Below are 13,332 nucleotides of genomic sequence, written 5' to 3'. Positions count from 1 at the left end.
TGTCTTGTTCACTGTTGTAATCCTCAGCACCTAGCACAGTGCTTGCCACAAAGTAAGTGTTCAGTAAATATTTCTAAAATGAATGAATGAATGTGGGCTCCCATCCTTCTTAAGCAGTGGAATGCCTGCAAGCACATATATATACCTATGCACTGTTGATAGGGGGTATTTTACACAAATTTACTCCATCTCCATGCCAACGGTATACTTTCTGCCTTTGAGGGCATATGGCTTGGGCAGTGGGGCTCAAATTCAGATAAGCCTATAATGGTTCTGATGTCAGATTGTACTCCTCCACTGACATTTGCTCCCAGATAGCAGGGAAAACACTGATCAGAAAACAGCAGCATCTGTTGTGGTCAAAGGTAACGAGATGGCAAAACTCCGTGGTGGAAGCATCCCCTGATTAGGTCAGGCCCCACTCTCACAACAGAGAGGCACTGTATCAGCTGACATTGCTTGCATAATGTTTCTTTCTGAGGGCTGGTCTCCTTAAAAAGAGCTCTCCTAAAGCATTCTCCTGCATGCTTAATGCCATGTGATACTCTCCAAAAGGGATGCGCCAATTTTTTGTCCTATATCTTCCCATCATTTGCCTAACAGACTTCCTTGCCACTCATCTGAGTTTGCCTTTTTCATGCATCAGGTGACAGGTGCTAGTCGTCTGCAAAAGTAAATTACATCCATTTCTTAGTCTTACAAGTCTGCAGCCTTCATTAGATCTGCATATTTGTCCCGAGGACCATGGGTGAGGTAATCAAGAATGAAACAGACAGAATAAACAAAAGAGCCTCCACTAAATGACCAAAGCCTCTGTGGGGTAATTCTAATGATGGTCATGTAAATGATGTGTCAGACGCTGACCTAAAGCCTTGCACATATTCATACATTTAATCCATACAACAACCCTATAAAATCAATTCTTTACTACTCCCAAATCAGACTGCAATTCAGTACTTCAAGGCCTTATCAATCTGTAGGACAATTAGGACCATACCCTGTTCTGTTTTCCACATTATATTTTTCATGTATAATATATCTTGAAAATAGATGTATTTATCTCAATATAAATAGGTGTATATATGTGTATATCTCGGAAATTGGTGTATTACTTTTTATACTTGCATACGTTTTAAAAGACATTTGACTTTTTCATCGATTCATAATGATTGTACATATTTATGGAGAACATGTGATATTTTGATACATGCATGCAATATGTGATGATCAAATCAGGGTATTTAGGATAATTCATCACCTCATTTATCATTTATTTGTGCTGAGAACATTTCAGATCTTCTCTTCTAGCTATTTTGAAATATAAACTCAATGGGCTGAGCGTGGGGGCTCATACCTGTAAGCCCAGCACTTTGGGAGACTGAGGAGGGTGGATCACTTGAGGCCAAGAGTTGAAGACCAGCCTGGCCAACATGGCGAAACCCCATCTCTACTAAAAATATAAAAATTAGCTGGGCGTGGTGGTGGGTGCCTGTAGTCCCAGCTACTCAGGAGGCTGAGGCAGGAGAATCACTTGAGGGAGGTGGAGAATGCAGTGAGCTGAGATCATGCCACTGTACTCCAGTCTGGGCAACTAAGTGAGACTCAGTCTCAAAAGAAAAAGAAAAGAAAAGAAAAGAAATCTACACAAAATTATGGTTTACTATAGCCACGCTATTGTGCTATGAAGCACTGGAATTTATTGCTTCTATCTAACTGTATGTTTGTATCCATTAACCAGCCTCTCTTCACCCCAACCTCCAATGCTTCCTAGACTCTAGTAATTATTGTTCTACCCTCTGCTTCCACGAGATCACTTTTTTAGCTCCTACATATGAATGAGAACATAAGACATTTGTCTTTCTGTGCCTGGTTTATTTTACTTAACATGATGATCTCCAGTTCCATCCACATTGCTGCTAAATGACAGGATTTCATTCTTTTTTATGACTGAATAGTACTCCATTGTGTATATATACCACATTTTCTTTACCTGTTCATCTGTGGATGGACAGATAGGTTGATTTCATGTTTTGGCTATTGTGAATAGTGCTGCAATACACATGGAGGTGCAGGTATTCCTTTGTTATGCTGATTTTTCTTTGGATAAATACCCAGTAGTGGGATTGCTGGATTATATGGTAGCTCTATTTTTAGTTTTGTTGAGAAACCTCCATACTGTTGTTAAAGCAAACTAAATATGGTCTGAGAAGGGCTCCATACTTCTATATTTGAGTCCTCGTGGACGAATGTAACTTCATAGGTAGACAAGATCGAAAGCCTAACTTAGGAGCATGTGCCTATAACAATAGCTGAGTCCCAGCAGTCACGCTTCAACCACTCATACACGGCTGAATGTACAAACTGTGTTCAAATAAGACAAACTCCAAACTGTAACCAATCCAGCTGTTTCTGTACCTCACTTCTGATTTCTGTATGTCACTTCCCTTTTTTTTTGTCTATAAATTTGTTTTGACCATGAGGCACCTATGGAGTCTCTCTGAATCTGCTGTGATTCTGGGGGCTGCCCGATTTGCAAATTATTCATTGCTCAACTAAACTCCAATACTGTTTTTCATAATGGCTATGCTAAGTTGCATACCATTTTATTATATAGACATAGCGTATGAATTTAATCACAGAGATCACAGCGATTCTGATATATTTACTTAAATAAATCTCAAGCAAGTAAACTATGGCAAGACACATAGTAGCTGCTCACAAAAGTTAAATTACATTATTGCTGTCAAATCTGTTGATTATTTTAAAGTAACCCAGAGGAAATTGAAGTTCCAAATCAGTTTCACAAGGTATACATTTTAATTGATGTATTAAGGCAACTGACAAACCATTGGGAGAGGGCTATAGTATATATTTCAAAATGTTCACACTGAATGTAAAAAAGGAAAATACGAAAAGAAGAAAACATAGGTGATAATCTACATGATTTTGGATGTGAAGAAGGAAGACCTTTTAAAATGTAAGATGATAAAGAAGATATTGTAAAGAAAAATTTCAGTACGTAAAAAAATAAAACGTTTGTATATTTTAAAAACCGAGATAAAAATCAAAAGAACAAAATTCTGGGGAAGTATTTGAAACATACATGAAAATGTGCTACTATTCTTAATATATAATGAGGTCTTATGAATGTATAAGAAAAAGACATTTCAATAAAAAAGTGCACAAAGAAAATGCTGTCTCTACTAAAAATAGAAAAATTATCCAGGCATGGTGGCGGGTGCCTATAATCCCAGCTACCAAGGAGGCTGAGGCAGGAGAATCGCCTGCAGGAGGCGATGGTTGCAGTGAGCCAAGAGCGCACCACTGCACTCCAGCCTGGGCGACTGAGTGAGACTCTGTCTTCAAAAAAATAAAAATAAAAATAAATAAAAATTTAAAAAAGCACAACTAGGCATAAGACATATATTTAAATCATTAATTAATAACTCCAAGAAATGCAAGAAACAAAAACATTGAGTTGTTCTGTTTTGTTTTTGCTTATCAAATGAGAAAACTATAAAAGAAGAATAACATATACAGAGAATAGTTAACTCTACTTATACTGCCAATGGGTATATATTGGTACAACCTTTCCAAAAACTAATATGGCAATATATACTCAAAACCTTTTATCGTGTGGAGCTTTTGACCTAGGAATCTATGTCTACATTTAATGAAGTTAATTCAAGGAAAACAATTATGAGTGGACCCCCAAAATTATATAAAGGGGTTTCATCAGTGTTAGCAATAGAGGCCAACTGGGAACAATTTAAATGTCAAGAAACTACTAAATGATCAAATGTATTATGGTACACCATTGTATGATGAAATATTGTACAACCATTATAGATCATGTTATAGAAGAATTTTTAATGAATCTGGAAAGCAGTCACAATATTTTTGTGATCTTTCTTTAATGTATTATGAAAAATTTCCCCCAAAATAAAAAAACCATAAATTGATTATAGCAATTATTTAGCTTCAATTATTGTCAATTCATGTCCAATCTTGTTTTATCTACACCTTTCTCTACCCCCATTATTTTGAAGGAATTTCCCTGATTGTTTCATAAATCTCTCTATTTTTAGTTTGTTTGCATCAGGATCCAAATAAACTCCTGTGCTACAATTGGTTGACTTATCTCCTAAGTCTCTTTGGGTTTTCAGCCATCTATTCTTTTCCCTGCTCGCACATTACTTTTAAAGAGATTGGGTGGTTTGTCCTGTAGAGTTTCCCGCAATCCAGGTTATTGATTGCAGCCTTCTGGTGTGGTTTAACATGTTCTTCTATGTCTTATATTTCCTGTAAACTTGTAATTTATTCAAGAGGTTCAATCCAATTCAGAGTTAATTTTTTTTTACAAGACTGCTTTATAGATTGTACTGTGTACTTTCACAAGTCTTTGTATTGTTAGCAGCCTTTGCTGCTCATCTACTAAATTCATCATCTCACTAGAGTTTGCAAACTGATGATGTTCTATCATTGCTTCCTTACTTTTAACATGAACACTTCAATAAAAAGAAACTTCCCCTCATGAACTATTTGGTTACCCAAAAAGACAGGATAAATGTTTGATTTTTTTTCATTTTATTTGCCAGATTTCCAAAGAATGAGTTGGTTCCTTAGAATCTTCCAGAGGCAAGCAAAGTGTGTGTGTGTGTGTGTGTGTGTGTTCCTATTTTATGAATCAGTAATGAGCTCATGTATTTAAATATGTTTAATATATTTTCATTTATATATTGATGTCCAAATTGTCCCACCTTTGGTCTGTGGTGAAAATCTTCATATTAATTCTCAAGTGTTTGATAGCCTTCTTTCTTTCTGGAATAAAAGATGTTCTAGGCTCATCTTACATCTTTCCTAAGCCAGACTTGAAATTGTCCAGGACTGCCTCCTTTCTTTTTAAATGGGAAATGGTTTTTAGAAACCACAGTCTTGTTACTAGGAGTTGCTCATCGCCACTGAGTTGGTATTGTTTCTAGCCTTTTTCTATTGGAATGGCTAGGATATATGTAATTTTTTGAAAAGAAAATTTGCTACGAGTTTATACCAAACTTATAACTCAGTTTTTACTTAACCTATCAGTCTTCTATCTGTCGCTCCTTTCTTCCATTACAAATAATAAGTGATGCTGTAGAAAAATATGTAATTTGGGGAAATAGCCATAATATATATTTCAGTGGAAAATAATCATATATATATACCAAATATATACCAGTAGTTATTTCTCAATAAGATCAAAATGAATTTTTAGTTTCTTTTTTTTTTTTTTTTTTTTTTTTTTGCTTTTTAGTATTTAAACATTTCCATAAGGAATTCATTTTATTTTTGCTATAAGAAAAAATTTGCTAAAAAAACAAAAATAAGCCAGATGGCATAAATTATAATATAGTAAACTGTCTGCCAATCTTATACGTGGGTAGAATAATGATAATTCATTACATCTGTGGAGTGCTTTACAATTTACAAAGCATTTTACATCTATTATCTTTCATGATCATCACAACAGCATTGTGAGGAAGATCGAATAGAAATACTGCTTTATAGATAAGAAAATTGAGGCTTGAAAGGATCACATATGATGGAATCAAGGTTAGAACTTGGGGCTCCTGATTTGGTCAGTGTTCTCTCCCTGACCTCTCTATCTCTAGATGATTGTTACTATGTTTTCTCTCATTTTTCAGGAAGACAAGAAGACCCTGTAATGTTCTGCCTACTATTTCCAATGCTATCCTTAGAGCCCTCTTTCTTCAGCATAAGACTTAGAGGCCCAAAATGCCAGTACTTCTTTTTCAACTTTATTTTTGTCAAAGTTATTCATTAACATAATTTTAAAAGCTAAATATCCCACAAAGATTTAATGCAAAACAGAGTCCACTGACTTACAATTCACCATCCAACTACACCTAATATTCCCTCTCCCCTGAGGCAACCATTTTAACTATTTGAGCTGTTTCTTCTAATTTTTATTACCATATTTCTAAATATTCTGCTTCTAGTATACTCTTGATTCTTTAATTGTTAGAAACTATCAGTATACTTCCTACTATCAAAGATGATCATTTAACTTTTTCCTCTTTATAGATACTTCCCTTTTCCCTATATCTTCAATGCACTTATATCAGAATTTTTATGTTAGTACTGTCATTATTATGAGTGTGTAATTATTACTCTCAACTAAGCCATGTAGTGTACTATTATTTACTATATTGTTTTAATTTTTGTTTTCTCTTGAGTTAATAATTGCCTCTTTTCCTTTCATATTTGCTTAGTGTTTTAGGTACTTATTGCTATTTCATCCCCAAACTACCAAATTATAAATATTCTCTCAGTACATTCCAGTATATCAGTCTATCCCTTCCCCTCCCCTCCCCTCCCCTCCTCTTCCCTTTCACATAGAAATTTTATTTCCTTTTGTCTAAACTGTTTCCAATGTGGGCTCCTTACTTTCTAGGACTGCTGCATAGTTCTTGTTTTAGGATCCCTTGCCACCATATTCCTAGGGATTTTATTGGATCTCTCTCTTGTATTTGTACCTTTTGTTTCCAGGATCCTGTATCTTCCTCTTTGTTTTTTTCCTCTGTATGCTGAGAACAAGTGTATGGAAGGTAAAGTTTTTGAGACCTGCTTTGGCTGGATATAGAATTCTAGATTGAAAGTACATTCTTTAGTATTTTAATGACCTTGATGGTTTTATTGTCCTCTTGCTTTCAGCATGGCTTATTAAGAAGACTGACGGAATTTTGTCTCTTTCTCCTCTTTGGGTGGCCTTTTTATTTTTCCTGCTCTCTGCAAGTTTTTAGGATGGTCTCCTTTTCCCAGGGTTCAAAATTATATGAGGATTGGTGTGGGTCTTCTTTCATCCAATGTGCTGAACTGTGGCTGAGTTCTTCTACTCTAGAAACTCTGAGAAACTTATTTATTTCATTGATAATTTATTTGTTTTCTAGTTCCAAAGTCATTTTATTCAGATATTGACTAAGATATTGAACCTCTCAGACTGTTTCTAATTTTTTAATCTTCTCTTTCCTATTTTCCACATTTTTGTCTCTTTGTTTTACTTTTGGGAGATTTTCTCAGCTTTGCCTACCAATCCTTCTGTTGACATTTTTATTTCTGCTGTCATATTTTTAATTTTCAGAAGCTTGTTTTAGTTTTTTGTTTTGTTTATGAAATGAGGTCTTGCTCTGTTGCCCAGGCTGGAGTGCAGTGATGTGGTCACAGTTCACTGCAGCCTCGACCTTCCCAGCTCAAGTGATTCCCCCCTCCTCAGCTTCCCGAGGAGCTGAGACTGTCACTATTGGGAGATAGTCTCACCATTTCTATACATTTACTTCTCCTGTTCCTTTTTTTAGCACAGTGTATCTACCTTTAGCTGAGCTGTTTTCCAGAAGTCCAGACTTCCTCAGGCTCACTTACTATAGTCAGTAAATCTCCAGTCCTCTCCTTGGGGGTTGACAGTGCAGGCACTCAAGAAAACAAAACAGAGAACGGAACCTTAAGACGAACAACCAATTTTCCTTTTTTCCAACCCCACCCAGGCCCCTACTTTCAGAAATGCCTGAGGCTTCCCATTTCTGAGGTTTCCTTGTGCTCTGAAATGAAAATCAGATCCCTTCTGGATGTTTTCCACTGATAGCTTAGGTTTCACTTTCTCATGTCTGCCTGTCAATTATTTCTTGTCCATCTGCTTTATAGTTCCAAAATGCTATTGTCTTCTCTTTGGTTCTTTTTTCCTTTGTGGTTTTCTGCTTTGTTATCATTTCTCTGTCATTTTAGTAGGTGTTAGGGGAAGAACAGAGGTGGAAGTGTGTTTCTTCCTCTGTGTGTAACTGAAGTTCAAGCTCTTCTTTCAGGCCAGTATTTTAAGAGGTGTTCAAACCACACAAGGGTCTTGAGCTCTTTCTCTCTCTGAGAAGCACTGTGGCTCCACTGTTTACAGGATTATAGATGAATCCTGGAACCCGAGTGCCATCATCTTTAAAATACAGATAATAACATCTGCCTAACTGGTTATTGTAAGGGTAACTGGGATGATGTTTGATCTGTAGTTTTAGATTCTAATAATTTGAAGAATATCAATAAAAAGCAGCTATGTTGTTTTTGGTATTATAATTACTGGCAGACTATGTTAGGGGTGGACAGCTCATTGAGTTACTAAGGGAGGTGGTAAGGCAACAGTAGGGAACTAGAAATCCTCTTCTACAAATGCTTTGGTAACAAGTCCTGGATTGTAGAAAGTAATAATTGATGATAGTAGCTAATATTTACTAAGCGCTTATTATGCTTCAATTAGTGTGCTTTACAGGTTATCTCAAGCATCACAACAACATGATAAATAAACACCATTATTATCTTCATGTTAGAAATGAGCAAATTGAGGTGTGGTGATGTTAAATCACTTGGTCAATATCACACAACAAAGATGTGGCAGGTCTTAGATTAGAACCCACAGTTTGCTTTAGAGCTGTTACTCCTAATACCAAGGCCAGAGCTTCTCAAATCTTAACATCATCACGAATCCCAGGGGCTCTTGTTATGCAGCACAGCTCTGGTTCAGTAGCTCTGGTGTGGGGCTGTGATTCTGCATTTCTAGCAGGCTCCCAGGTGATGCTGATGCTGCTGGACCACAATTTGAGTAGTGCCCAGACTATGCTCTCTCTGTTGGCCACATTGTATGGAACCTAATTTTTCCCAGGTACAAATGGGACCACAAGAACAGTGATGGTACCCGTCACACTGTCGTCCTGCCCTATGGGCATAATGTGCATAAACAGAACCTCAGAAATCATTTCTCCTACTGCACACTCTCCCCAGGAGCCCTGGCGTGTCTCACATACTTTTAGCCTTCTCTACTGCTTTGGCTGCAAGATACTCACTACTTTCCACCGCCTTTGAAGTCAAAGGTAGACCCTCACTGTTACCTGCCTCTGCGGCCTTCTCTGAGCACACCATGCCTGGAGTTTTAACTCTGGGTATTCTGAAACACGCAAGAGCCTTAAGGTGTAGAAAGACATTGAGTTCCTTCCCTCCAGCCCTCAGCAGAGTTGTGCTGTGTTCACTGCAAAAAACAAGAAGACCCTCTTCCACTCAGGGCTGCCTGGGCCCCAAGTAGCATTACTTGTGCTCTGGATCTCTCAGGTTCCCTTGTGAACACAGCGCTGTCAGCTGCTGCCTGTAGCCTTACTGTCCTGGGAAAATATGCTGTTGTCCTGCCTCCCTTTTTCTCTCACTAGCTGAAAAAATGCTGTCGTCCTGCCTCCCTTTTTCTCTCATTAGCCTCTGCTTCAGCTCTCTTAGAATTAACCACCCTGAAAGCACGTCAACTCAGGCCAACTTCCAACTTGTGGGGGAAGGGTGAATCTCAGCTTAGGCTCAACTAGAACCATACTCTGGTATGACACAAGGCATAGTAAAGGAGACATTGGAGAGGCACTTCAAAGATTCAGAATTCATAATGAGGCAAGGGAAAGCACTGCAATAAAGCTGAGTCTGAGGTGGGAGACCCACTTCTGCCCCAACTTAGCTGTGTGACCTTGGGCATTTTAGCAACCCTCTCTGATTGTTCCAAAACTATAAGGAGAAAGAGGGCCTAGATGACCTTCAATGTGTACCTTCCCATTCTATATGATGTTCTGTTATCTTCTAATAGCACCTAGTGATTTAGATACGTCTATAAGAAATTATTCCTACTTGCCAAGCATTTGTTCTACTAAATAGAAATTAGAGCAGTGCTAAATAGAGAGTTCAAATGTAAAGCCAGGTCGGGCACAGTGACTCATACCTGTAATTCTAGCACTTTGGGAGGCTGAGGCGGCGGGTCACCTGAGGTCAGGAGTTCAAGACCAGCCTGGCCAACATGGTGAAACCCCATCTCTACAAAAATATAAAAATTAGCCAGGCATGATGGCAGGTGCCTGTAATCCCAGCTACTCGGGAGGCTAAGGTGGGAGAACCGCTTGAACCCGGGAGGCGGAGGTTGTAGTGAGCCTAGATCATACCATTGCACTCCAACCTGGGTAACAGAGTGAGACTCTGTCTCACAAAAATAAATAAATAAATAAATAAATAAAATAAAATTAGCCAGGCATGGTGGCACACACCTGTAATCCCAGCTACTTGGGAGGCTAAGGCACAAGAATTGCTTGAACCCAGGAAGTGGAGGCTACAGTGAGTTGAGATCATGCCTCTGTAACTCCAGCCTGGGCAACAGAGCAAAACTCTGTCTCAAAATAATAATAATAAATTCATTAATTAAAAATAAATGAAATGTAAAGCCAAATAGCTTAGGCTCCCCCATCTCTAGCTCTGTAATCTTACTTAAAAGTCACCCTTCCTCTCAACTCTTTAGTTTTCTCACCGTAAAGTGAAGGGGTTGTACCAACTGAATTCATTGTAATAAAGGCTTCAAACTGGAGGCTCTTGGGCTTCATTCAGTCTGCACACATGTTTTGCTTAATCCATTGAGTATTTTAAAATTTTTCAATCAGTTACTAACATTTAAAAATTAGGAGTTTTTACATAAAAATCTGGTTATCTGACTTTTCTTGAAAGATCAGAAAATCTAGGTGACATGGGTCAACCATTGCTGCAAAGCCACTATTGGCTGAATTGCACTGCAGCCATCTTTTTAAAAAGGGGGATGCACCCTCTGCACTGTCGCAGCTCCTACTGGTTCCACATTACTCATTTATATTACTCAAGTCCTATAAGTATTTGAGTTTGTGATCCCTGGACAGCCATCATACTTATGAGCTGTGTAATATCAGGGGAGTACTTATCCTTTTTAAGACTCAGTATCCAAATTATAGAATGGGAATAATAAAATGTTCACCTCATTGCATGGGGTGTATTAATGAGACAGAGCAGTGATCAGCAGACTTTTCTGTAAAAAAAGAGAAAGTAAATATAGGCTTTGCAGGCCATATAAGATCTGTGTTACGTATTCTTTTTGTATCTATTACTTCTCTTCTCTCTTTTTTTAAACAGTCTTCTAAAAATGTGAACATTCTTAGTTCTCAAGCTGTACAAAAATAGGCTGCAGGTGGGTTTGGCCCATGGGTCATAGTTTGCTAACCCCCTAAAATAAAGTATTTGGAGCATATACAATAATGCCTGGCATGCAGTGAATATCAATAAATGTTAATTCTCATTATTTCAGTATCAGGTCTCTCATTCTCTTACTCTCAGACATGAGTGGATTCCTCAGTGCCCATCAGAACTCCCCATTGCCATTTCAGTTCTCTTCTGACAACGCAGAGGGGGACAGCATTTTGTCTGCTGAGACATGTTCTTCTAAATAGAAAGCGCTGCATGGTACATAAAGAGCTCCAAAGCAGCACAACAAATACAGTGCAACTGTGTCATCACCATGAAATCAAAACCATTGTTTAAGCCATTTGCTAAACCACATCCCCATTCCAGTTATTCTGTCTGAAACATTACCAAACAATCACAACTGGACGGAGAGCTGGAGGTCCTGAAAAATCTGATTATAGGTTTTCTGTTCTCATCGCTTTCCTCCTTTGTTTTGGTCCTTTAACTCTCCTCCTCCCTAAACACCTTGTGCTGTATTATTTATTATTTAACTTGAATGCCAGGGATGCAGCTTGAGATGAAAGGCACTTGACAAAATAAAATTGCATTGTGTTGTAGGACTCTCATACATGCAGCTTGGCATAATTAAAATAAGACAGACATGATATTGTTTGCTCATTCAAAGAATGTGATGACTGAATCTAAAGAAATGTCAGTTATTTTTCTATGGTATCCAAGGAACCTAAGGAGAACATGCATTTAAATAAAAGAGCCAAGGAGCACATCAAGAGATTGTCCAAAAGATACACGTACTTTTTTTCCTCTTACTGGTAATTCACTAAGAAATGGAACAAAATCATATATGGGTGATAAGCCAAGTTCCTAGAATGGCGTTGACCCAAGTTTCCTGGATCTGGGCCCTGTGCATCATGGTTATGAGGATTCACCATAATTGCAGTAATTTAGCAAATACTATATGAGCACCTACTGTGTGCCAAACCCTGTGCTAAGTACTAGAAATGGAGGGATGAGTAAATTGAGGGTCTCATGTTAAGCACATAATTCCAATCTAAACATAAAGTATTAATTAGTGGTATGATTGCAAGAGCCAACACTTGTTAAGCATATACTCATGCCCAGCATTGTTTTAGTGCTTTTTAGTTGATGAATTTATTTAGTCCTCTCAACATTCTTAAGGGTTATATGCTATTATAAATTTCCATTTTGCAGATGGGGAAGTGGAGGCCAGAGGTGAATTTAATTATTTAAGGCCACACAGCCAGTAAGTGGAAGAGCTAAGCCTGACTTCAGGGACAAATCCCTTAAAAGGCACTAAACAGCCTCTTAATAAAAGGGCTTGAATCATGTTCTGGGAATACAGTGCAGCAAAGACCCTAATTCTGCTTTGGGGGTCAGGGAACACATGGGACAACATGCTTGTCTCCAAGATTCCTTTCACAGGGAAACCGAGCCAGACATTCTAGGCAGAGAAGGAGCATATGTCCAGAAAATGGTATTTGTAACAGCCTCAGAAAGAGAATATTTAATTTTGACTGTTACACTTGCCTTTAAAGAAAATAACATTCAGCATTGCCAGTAGGTTCTTATTCAATATCAGTCTTCCCTGCAGTTCCACAAACTTCAGGAGGGCAGGTGCCTGTCTTATTGACTACTGTGTGTTTAATGCCTAGTACATGCTTAATAAATAAATTTTGAGACACATGAACAAATCTAGTCAAGGTAGAACAGTAGGATAACGATAAATCTAATATTATCCGCCATGGACAAGGGTTAATGCTCAGCTTTATTTGATAGCCATATTAGCATTTTAAAATTCTAATTTCACACTGCTCTTTACTAGACATGACCATGGTATTCCTAAAAGGCTTTAAAAGCATAATATTGTAAAAACTCCCATTACTATATGTATCAATAACATTTTGTATATATATCTGAAGTAATTATCCTATGCACAGAATTCTAAGCAGAATGCTGTACTTAACCCATGATAGCCATTAATTAGATAAAATGAAATGATGTTACAGTTGCTTGCAGCACATTTTAAAGCGAAAACCCATGTTTGACAATAAATGAATGTTCTTTTTATCTCCTGTAGAAGAAAACCAATGGCTATTGTAGAGACCTCCCAAACATGCTTTCCCCTAGTGAAGCTGGCAGAGCCATCTGAAGAAAAGAACTATTTTGACTTTGCTTTAGTTAGATCAACAAATATGTCTAAGGCTGGGGGTAAAAGGGGGAAAAAATGGGATCTATTTGCCACAGGGTAGAGCTGGA

Source organism: Papio anubis, chromosome 12 (assembly GCF_008728515.1).
Source record: "Papio anubis isolate 15944 chromosome 12, Panubis1.0, whole genome shotgun sequence".
NCBI classification, from domain to species: Eukaryota; Metazoa; Chordata; class Mammalia; order Primates; family Cercopithecidae; genus Papio; species Papio anubis.
This window is presented reverse-complemented; position numbering follows the sequence as displayed.